Below are 10,977 nucleotides of genomic sequence, written 5' to 3' on the forward strand. Positions count from 1 at the left end.
CTCAAACGAGGTGGAGAAAATAAATGCCATGTATAAATGACGACACGTGAAATACGGAAGGTGAAAAGACCTTTAAGTGACTCTTTTAAAATAACATGCTATAATTATTCAAGATTGATTTATATCAAAACACAGGTCATGTTTTTAATGCGCAAATTTAAAGTTCAGTTATTTGGCTCAAATTTGTCAAACCACACTGACAAGAAATGCTGTAAATACTCCAAGAAACAGAAAGTTGCATTTAGGGTCCTTATGAACCGAATAACGAATTTTATTAATAAACGGGAAATGATTTGGAAATTATTGTAATTTTATTCCATAAAACGTGAATGCATGCAATTTTCCCTTGATAAATCTTCCTCGAAAGCATGTGTTCTGCGGCCATCGCATTCTTTATTGTATTCAATTAAGCAATCAGCAAAGAATGTAATCGAACAATGTTTTTAAGAAAAACTTAAAATCTATGTAAATTTTATTATTATTTTAATTAAAAACTATTTGAAACAGTATGCTTATGCACTTCACGTAAAGCCTCTGTAGAAATCCTTTTTTTCATTTCATTTGCATTAAATCCATGCCTTCAGGATAATTTTAAATTGTCCGTATTTTAAATTCTTCCTTTTTCTGGTTATATACATGCACAACAAGAATAACACTGGGGAACAGCGATTTTGTTGTCTTAGATCTGTCACTTGTTTTTGACTAACTTTTGCTCTCTGAAGCCAACAATAACCTCACTTTGTGTCTATCACGTCAACGTTTTAAGATAGAGGATGTCCTCTCTTTGTCTCAAAAGTCATACAAAATATGCATATAAAGGAAATTTACCAAATATACATTTTACAAAGAACTAATTAGCATATGAAGATCAGTGGCTCGAATTCCGGTGAAGGTACAATTGATTTTTCACGTTTCTCGTTTCGAAAATCCTAAGTCTCTACAGTAGCGCCTGAACTAAAATGTAGTGGATGATAATTCGTCACCACCCGGATTTGATTGACGGGGGGTCTTGTACCTCTCCCCAGTAATCCATAATGAAGGGAAGAATTGAAGGAATTTTAACATTCCCCATGCATGATGACGTAAGTGTTATTCGAAATGTAAGTAGTTAGCACATCCAGCAAACACTGAAAGACCCATGGTTCGTAAAGATGTCGCAGTTGATTTCATATGTTTTCGTCTCCAAAAATACTAATAATCTCTATAACCTAAAAACTTTCAAAGAAATAATTGTCTGATATCAAAATGATCAGGATTCTAACGCTGATGGTGATAACATAGCAAATTCGTTACATGTTTAAGAATGAGCAGACCGATAATATATTTATAGCATTAAATACAGTCAAATGTGAAATTTCACGAAGTTAACTTAATGAAGTTTCGCTATGAATCAGTTTATAATAGAATGAATTATTTTCAACTAGTAAATAATGTTTTCTATAACAGTTTCAGTCAAAAGCCTTATTAACTTACTTACTGCAGTTGAAATTCGAAAGGAGACAATAGGCAGAACATCAAGAATATAACAAAATTAAGATATATGTGTATTTTTAAAGTATGAGGTACCGAATATATAACCAGAGACATTAATATTACACGCAGCTTTTTATAAAAAATAGACATACTCGTATAAAAGTGATCGCGAAATTATATACGTAGAGGTAAAAAGATTTCAGTGAAAAGATATCCCGGAAGTTCTCCAGAAAATGTATAATGCAGAGGAATTTTAAGTGCTTGATATTTTTCGAACCTCAAAAAATGCCTGAAATTGAAAAGGAATTTTAATGTATTACAAGGCATTTCAGAAATAGAAGTGGCCTTTTTCAAAGTCGCATTTTTTAAGAAATTGTGAAACTCAAATGCCATTATTTTTTAATGTTATAATAAATATAAGATAATCTTGTAAGGTTTTACTTTATTCTAACCAGTTATTTTTAGTTGAACTTTTCTGTTTCTCATGATTGCAGTTTTCTGACGAAAAGCAAATTTTGCATGACTTAGATGTAAATTCTCAACGTGTTTCAGAAGCAGTATTTAAGCTGCGTTTCAAGAGTTCAAAAGAGTAATAGCGGACTTATTTCCAATGTTTATGCTGCGAGTTTAAAATTAGCTCTCTAGTTCAGTGTTTGACACCTTTCAGTTTATACTGATATTACTCGGCTTTGCTGTGTGCAGCCAGCCGATTTAGCATTAGCTTAAGCTAAGGAGACAAAAGTCATTAGAATTCTTAATTTACTAGTGATTTGTTACATTCTTAGTGTCTGTTACTTAGCCACAAGTGGTGGTGATTTGTGCGTAGGAAATGCTTAAATGCTTGCATCTGTTTTACTTTTTGTTAAATGAAAAGGTTATTTAAAACCCTTCTTCTGCAGTATTTTGTTCTTAAAGACATAACGAGAATTCGCCACTTGGTCTTCAACGTAGGGTCAATAATGGTTTATACTACCAAAGAATACCCACAGACTCTATAATCTGACATGAAAATATTGAAATTATGTATATTAAAAGACATAAGTTTCGATATTTCAGACTAAGACTGAGTAAATATAATATCTCTTCACGTCTATAACATAAAAGAAAGACTCTTTTTTTTTTTTTTTTTTTTTTTTTTTTTTTTTTTTTTTTTTTACGTTTCGGACAGACATTCAGCCTCATTTATCACATCTTTTAGAACGGCAGTATTAAATAAATAAGAGCACTCGTTAAATTTCAAAATGTCTAAACATCAGCTTTCATTCAGCAATGTCTTTCACTGAACAGTGCAACAAAACAGGCCACACGATTTAAAATCATATTGTGTAAATTCCTAAAAGAAATGCAGCTATTCTTATCTTCTGCATCGAATGAGAATTATCTGCAGGATATAAAAACGCAAAATATATTACCGTTTAATGAAATATTAGCCCTGTCTCTACAAGTTTCACGATTTCTACTGACTGTCAGGTTCGTTTTCTGAAATAGAGCTAGGGAAATACATGTGCAGTTGGGACTGGATCGGATAGTTTAGATTACGGCAGAATACTTGCGCATTATCTGGTCTAAGGAAAGAGATACCTTCATGGAGAACTTTCAAAAGGAAACTTTCTCATATTTATGTTGCTCATGCAGAAAACCTCTAAAACTCCCGAACAGCCCGCCCGTCCGTTTGGGTATGCCGTTGCACATCAGAACAAAACTGACATCTATTGAAAACCGTATGATCTGTATTATATTAATTTTAAAAATTGACAATAATATATTCTGCATTTTCAACTAATTATTAATGTGATTAATATTTTACCTTGTTATTATCATTATCACTGAAATCTGATACATAACGTTAGTAAGAAATTTCGCATTAAATAACCGTTTTTATTTCATAACGAAGACCAAAAGACCTTCTAATCTGTAGCATACACTGGTGTGCAAAAATTAAGGACGAAATTAAAAAATTAGCTTATCAGCGAAACGAAGAGGAAAATCAGACTGAAAGATGAATCAGGAGATTAACTAGGGTCAGGTACGGTAGCACATGCGCATTTTTGCAGCTAGACATAATGGGGGAGTGTCGAAGGAATATAAAGATTGCTGGAGGTGTGAGCCCAGCATTTCTGGGAACTATTGCATGGCGTATATCAGTTTAAACGACGTCGAGTTAATGCCTCAGTGTGAAATGTTGAACAATCAATCTGTTAGATGACATCTGGATGATTTTACCCGAGGTCGAATTATTGGAAAGACTGATGCATGTCGAAAGGTTAAAAGTGTGGCTACGAAGTTCGGGATTGCACACAGCAATCTTTCACGACTTTGGAGAGCATTTCAGACTACTGGAACAGCTATTCGACAGATCAGCAGTGGTTGCTCACGAGCAACCACGGCAGTACATGACTGGTTTATTCCCCTGCAGGCAAAGAGGAACAGGTGGCAGTTGGAGGGAGAAATTTCAAGACACATGGAACAGGCGATTGAACAACCGATATCGTGTTTTACCATGGCCAGGAGGCTGCACAATGGTGGTCTGTTTGCATGACGACCTGTACGGCGTATGCCATTAACGCCTATATCGGAATAGGCATTTTCTGTGGTGCAGGTAACACCATAATTGGACAGATAATCAGTGGGATCGAGTACTCTTTACAGATGTGAGCAGATTTAGTCTGAGTAGCGATTCTAGATGCACACACATCTGGAGAGAGCAGGGAACTCGCAATAACCCCTCTAACATCATCAAATGGGACTGGTTCGGAGGTCGCGGATTTCTCATTTGGGGAGGCATAATGCTTGCTAGCCGTACCGACCTCCACATCTTCCAAGAAGGTTCAATCACCGGGGGCCGTTGTTGTAACGAGGTTCTCCTTCCTTACGTGCCTCTTCTCAGAGGTGCTTTGGGTCGTTGCTGCCAAAGAGCTGTTGGAGAGTGAGGCTATTGAACACATGGACTGGTCAGCAAGGTCTCCAGACCTAAAGCCCATCCAGCATGTATAGGGCTTTCTATGGAGACACGTGGCAGAACGTAACTTATCGCCAGTAACGATTCCGGATTTGCGATTAGCGCTACGAGTGGAACAGGCAACAGTGCCACAACAAATCATTGACAACCTCATACTCAGCATGGACAAACGATGTTAAACCTGCCCAGTAGTCAGGGGATATCATATTCCGTAATAAAGGCTTGATGTATCTTACTGGACACCTGTCACATGGATGTTTCGGCCTTCAGTCACATTGCGCTCCATGCAACTTTTTCAATAAAGTTCCTTTTTATTCTTTTGATTTCCTTTTTGGGACGGTTTTGCTTACATCACCCATGTTCTTACGTCTTATGGCATTATTTGTGTTGATTTGGAAAGCTTTTGCCCAATGTTATGTTGAAAAAACCGTCTCGTCCTTAATTTTTGCACACCAGTGTATAATAGTATCCTTCCACTTTCGGCAGAGATTTCAAACTACCAGAAACTTGCCATTACTTACCGTACTCTCACTCGCGCGGTTTTGTGGTGTAAGTGGTTAGTAGCAGTTCGAAGAATCGCAGTTGGAATTCCAACGACTGCTCAGCTGATTTTCTTTTCCAAAAGCCTTATAATCTCTGAAAACTAATATAAGCCACTTTTTAATTTTAAAACTTTGCCATTAAAAGCCCCTTTCAGGCAGTCAGTTATTTTGGCATCTAGCTTCTATTACAATCAATTTCGAAATAATATAGTGATTAAACTAGCTTTTACGAATAACAGCAGAAATAACGTCTAACTAACCATCAACTATCTTCTATTACAAAGAGTTTGTAAATAATATAGTGATTAAACTAGCTTTTAGGAATAACAGAAGTTTTGCTTTTGATACTTTTAAGCTCGTGATAATGACACGTACATAAAAGCACCAGAAGTCACATGAAACATAATCTAAATTAAGAAACAAATGAAGTTACTGGCAACCCGCTACATAACTAGTGACCATACTCAAGCTCCTAGTTCTGCTTTATTGTCCCGATTTCGGCGGGACAGTCCCGCTTTTTGGAGGACTGTCCTGCGTCTCGCCGATTTTTAAAAAATGTCTCGCTTTATAGAAAACATCTGCATTTCTTATTTTAAATGTACTGTAAAAATATATTACATATTATTTATTAATGATTATAGTAAATATAAAGAAATAAAAAATACAGAAATAAAAAACACATAAAATGCATGCAGAGTAAACTAAATTAGGCGATGTAACGAGTTAGATTTACTCGGTGGTGTTCGATCATTAACGTTACGTCTCGTCAATGAATATGCATTGTTAACGCAGGAACAGCTAGCATTAGCTGAAGGACTATTTGCTTTCCATACGATAAACCACAATCGAAGTTTCAGATCAATTGATTGTATGTCGCCAAATGATCAAAACATTGTACGACAAAAAATTTGCATGTGCAAGGACAAAAACCGAAGCAATTATTTGTAATGTTTTTTCACCATATTCGTTTTCACAATTTCAGAAAGAATTAGATAAATGCACATTTATAGCAATATATTATGATGCTTCCAACCACAAAGATTTAATATGTTACTGTTAGACCACAACATTTAGACTTTCTGATCTAGAAACAGGAATTAAAATTAGAATATTAGATTTTGTTTCATTGCCGGGTGAAACTTCACAAATAATTTTTGATTCAATAGTACTATTTTAAAAAATAATAATTTGAACAATAAAATTATTGCCTATTGTGAGGATAACAATAACTCGAATTTTGGAGGAAAAGCTAGAAGACGCATCAATAACGTTTTTACGAAACTTAAATGAACATTTGAACCAATAAATTATTGGGGTAGGTTGTGCAGCGCACATTCTACACAGTACTATTCAAACAGCATCTGACTTACTTCCACTGGATCTTGAAAACATTAATGCAAAAATTTATTTGTATTTTTATAGATATAAACCATTAAAATCATACTTTTTATCACAAGCTAAATATCCAAGAATATTGCAGGTCTTTATCGAAAATGACATATCACAAATTTGGCATCAGTTCATCCACAACCAAGCTACATTATTTCACAATGCTGTGAAAATTATTGAAGGGGACAAAATTTAAATTATGGAAATGTCAAATGAAATCAATAATTTAAAAACAAAATTGCGAGAAAGAATTGATAACGATTACGTTCCTTTAGTTATTCGAAAGGACATCACTAGGTTGGAAGAACCAGGTGCAATTAAACGACTCGATTTTTTGAAAGAAGTCAGAAATTTTTATAATAACTGCTTGGAATATCTTGAAGAACAGACAGTTAAATTCGAGGATATTAAAAATTTTCATTCGGTGACATTAAAAAAGGAGATTTTACGGGAATATGTGGAAAAATCTTTTTTATATATTAGTAACCATTTTCCAAAAAATAATATTTGCGAAAATGATCTTTTTGATGAGGTGTCATTTTTAAAAATACACGTTACTGAAGAAAAATTTAAATGTTCGTTGTCTACAAATGTGGAAACAGACAAAAAATGGATGGAGTTATTCCTTCATTTTAAACAGAATAATATTCCTTATGAAAATATTTTGAAAATTGTAGAACACGCATTCTCCCTTACAGGAACAAAGAACATAGAAGGTGTTTTTTCTAGTATGAATAAAATTTGGACAATTGAAAAAACACAGTTGAGCATTAAAACTTTAAAATATGTATTAAGGGTAAAATACATGTGTTTTATAGATCATGAGACAAACTTGGAGGGGTGGTGGAGAGTAAAAAAAATGCATTTTTAGTATAGGAATGTAGGGTAGAAAGTGACGGGTTAAAGTAGGCAAAAAAACGATAGGAGAGGAAAATGTGTTTATGTACGAAATCAACGCAAAGTGCTTCTTTGCAGCAATACAGGTGACAGGTGACGGAGGACGGGGACGCCTGGCGTTTAACGGAGGTAAACAGGCAAATGTCTCACACCCTCCCCTATATAGATACAAGAACTCCATGGGGGTCCCACAAGGGCGCACCGGGAGTTACTGAGCCTTCATGAAAACGTTTACATGGCCATACAGGGGCTATTCCAGTTTGACATTGGTTTTGTACAGATTCTTATGTTAATGGTTGACCTGGGTGTTCATAGGCCATAATGCATACATGAAACATAACATTACATACATGATATATGACATGACATTAAACTTATACATAATACTTGCATGAATTAGTACATACATACTTTACACTTCACCTTCACATGACATTAGACTACACATACATAATGCATGACATTAATCTACACTTATTAGAGTTATAACCTGACTGTATACTACATTAAGCTAATTGTATTGCGAACTTGCTAAGTTACTTTATAACTGGATTACTTATAGTTTACATTATTGCTATTACTTCTTAAATGACATTATGCTATATAACAAGATAGGCACACATACTTTGCCTTATAATCATATATGCGTTACTTAAAATAATACACATGGGGCACCCGTTACACGCGCTAATGACTACATTACCGATTACGTTATCTTAAAAGTACACATAGTACGACGTATTACACTCATTGACAGTATTCACAATAAATGTTCAAAAAAGGGGGCGCTAACAGTAATAGGAACTACAACTGTGATTGGCTGGTAATACAGCGGTAAAGGGCGGTAGTGAGCCGGACAAACCACGATCCGATGCATCAGAGGATCATTCGCAACTCTGATGTCGAGCGTGATGGGTGAGTTTACGCACAGGAAAAAAGCTGACATGCATCTCACGTATGGTGCTGCTAATGGGAACGGCAGAGCAGCACTACGATTGTACCAGGAACGCTTTCCGAACAGGCGTATGCCGAAGCACACAATGTTCGAGAGGTTGTCGGTCTCTCTGTGAAAACGGGTCGTTTGAAGGCACCTCTGACACTAGGATTGGAAGGAGAAGTGCACGACAACCTCGCATTGAAGAATCCATCTTGAACATTGTGCATGAATCACCTCAGACAAGTACAAGAGGTATTGCACGTCGTCTGCAGCTGAGTCATTCCACCGTTTGGAGAGTATTGCATGAAAATGGTTTGCACCCATACCATTTGCAGAGAGTCCAAGCCTTGCAAGAGACAGATTACCCACTTCGAGTTCATTTCTGTCACTGGTTGCAGCAGTGTGCGGCACAGGTGGATTTCCAATCGGATGTGCTATTCACGGACGAGGCAACTTTCTCACACGACGGCATCTTCAATAGCCACAACATGCACGTGTGGGCAACTTATAATCTACACTGCACACGTCCACATGAATTCCAAACCCGCTTCTCCGTGAATGTGTGGGCGGATATTGTTGATGACTACCTCATAGGCCCATACCTCTTACCTGCACGTACAAATATGGCTTATGTTATCATATTTTTCAACAAGAAATGCTACCGGAATTGCTGCAGGATGTTCCGGCTGTCGTTCGTGATCGGATGTGATTTCCAGCATGATGGTGCACCAGCCCATAACCACGTGCTGGTCCGCAATTACTTGGATGGAACATTTCTGGGCCGATGGATTGGCCGTGGTGGACCCGTTCGATGGCCAACCTGTTCGTCAGATTTATCCAGCTTGGATTTTTTTATGGGTCCATCTGAAGAGCATCATTTACGAGTATCCCGTTGACTCACTGGAGGACCTCGTTGCGCGACTATCCATTGCGGCTGCAAGCGTGCGCGAAATGACTGTCGTTTTTCAAAATGTTCGTCAATCCCTTCTGAGTCGTTACCAAGCATGTATTACTGCTGGTGGTCGCAATTTTGAACATTTATTGTGAATACTGTATTGCTACAAAGAAGCACTTTGCGTTGATTTTGTACATAAACACATTTTCCTCTCGTGTCGGTTTTTTTTTTCCCGTTCCTGCCTTAACCCGCCACTTTAGACCCTATATTCCTATCCAAAAAATGCATGTTTAATACGCTCCACCACCCCTCCAAGTTTGTCCCATGATCAATAAAACACCCTGTATAATTTGACACATTCATGTGAGAAATTTCGCGACATTTTAATAAATGATCCGAATTTATTGCAAAGTATTCACTCGGATAAAAAATATAACTGTGAAAGAAAACCATAAATTTGTTTAAATAAAATTTTAAATTAATTAAAAAACATAATATTCAAATTATAGTTTTTTACAAATATTTTTATAGTTATCAATAGTTAATAATAAATATATTTTTGTACATTTATAGATAGTAAATGAACGTATACAATAAAATTTTTTTGAATTATTGGTCTGCTTTCATAACTAAATTACAATTTTCATTTCATTCCATTTGTCTCGATGAAAATGTGGTCACTTTATCTTAGAGGCGTGTGAGCATGAATTTTCCCTTACTGGTGGTTCTCTAAAGGTGGTGTGGTGTAATTAATTATGGCAAAGCACACTAGGACTATCTGCCTAATAGGGCAGGGATGTCTTCGTGGAGGATTTTCTAAGGAAAACTGGCTCGTATACACGTTACACCACGAAAACACCCATGCAGCCAGCCCGTTCGCGGGATTCAAACCTCGGACCGAACTACCAGTGTTCAGCGACTTTACCGCTCGGCCGCTGGTGGGCCCGGTTCTCCAAAGGAGAGAGGCTTTTAAGGTGAATAAAGGGGACCGTAAAAATATAAAAATTTTAAAGAAAATTTATAATCGTGCCAAGATTGTACAATCGGATAGACGGCGCCATCTATCGCACTCAGTTGAAACTTCCAAAATTCATCTTACAGGTAAGAAGCAGAAAATTACATTTTTATATAGTGTAAGATTTCCACAATCAATGATGCCAATTTTCACTACACTTCTGGAGATTTTATCTTCTTGCATTTGTTAGCAAATTCCAAAAATTTACTAAGGAAATTAGTGAGAAAGAGAGTCCTGAAAATTTCTAATTATGGCTATTTCACAGCTTCTGTATGCACATGCTCAGTACGAAAGTTGTCTTTGGATATTTAACTCCGGTTTGGAGCATAGAGGTAAGAGTAACCTTCATGGTTTGGAGCATAGAGGTAAGAATAACCTTCATGGTTTGGAGAGCCCATGGTTTGGAAACTCCATGGTTTGAATATTAATTCATCTACCTCCATGGTTTGGAGAGTCTTTGCATAGAAAATGTTTTCTCAGATGAAAACTAAATGTCAGAGTTCCGCTTATGAATTTTAGAATAAAATTTACAAATCTTGGCTGAAGTTAAATGATACTTTTTTGCACTAGACACAAACAGGCTTTCCGTTTTTAGAAATTCACAGCTGTGGATCAGACGATCCGTATGACATTTTAAGCATCTTGGATACTGTTACAAAAAATTTGGCCATGCCACAACTTTTGACCATAATGAGTTTTTCGATCTGTATCCTCTGATAGAAACTTTAAGATTCAAAACAGTTTTCACTTCACGGATATTTCTTCTTGCGTCAGTTTTCCTTTACTGAGAGCAGGATGCAGGAAATACAGGAAGCACCTATAATGTTCTAGCTAAATTTGTTGTCCTTGACAGCTAGAATACTCATGAAC

Source organism: Stegodyphus dumicola, chromosome 1 (genome assembly GCF_044657685.1).
Source record: "Stegodyphus dumicola isolate Sdum_Otavi_A_Nest chromosome 1, ASM4465768v1".
In the NCBI taxonomy this organism is placed as follows: domain Eukaryota; kingdom Metazoa; phylum Arthropoda; class Arachnida; order Araneae; family Eresidae; genus Stegodyphus; species Stegodyphus dumicola.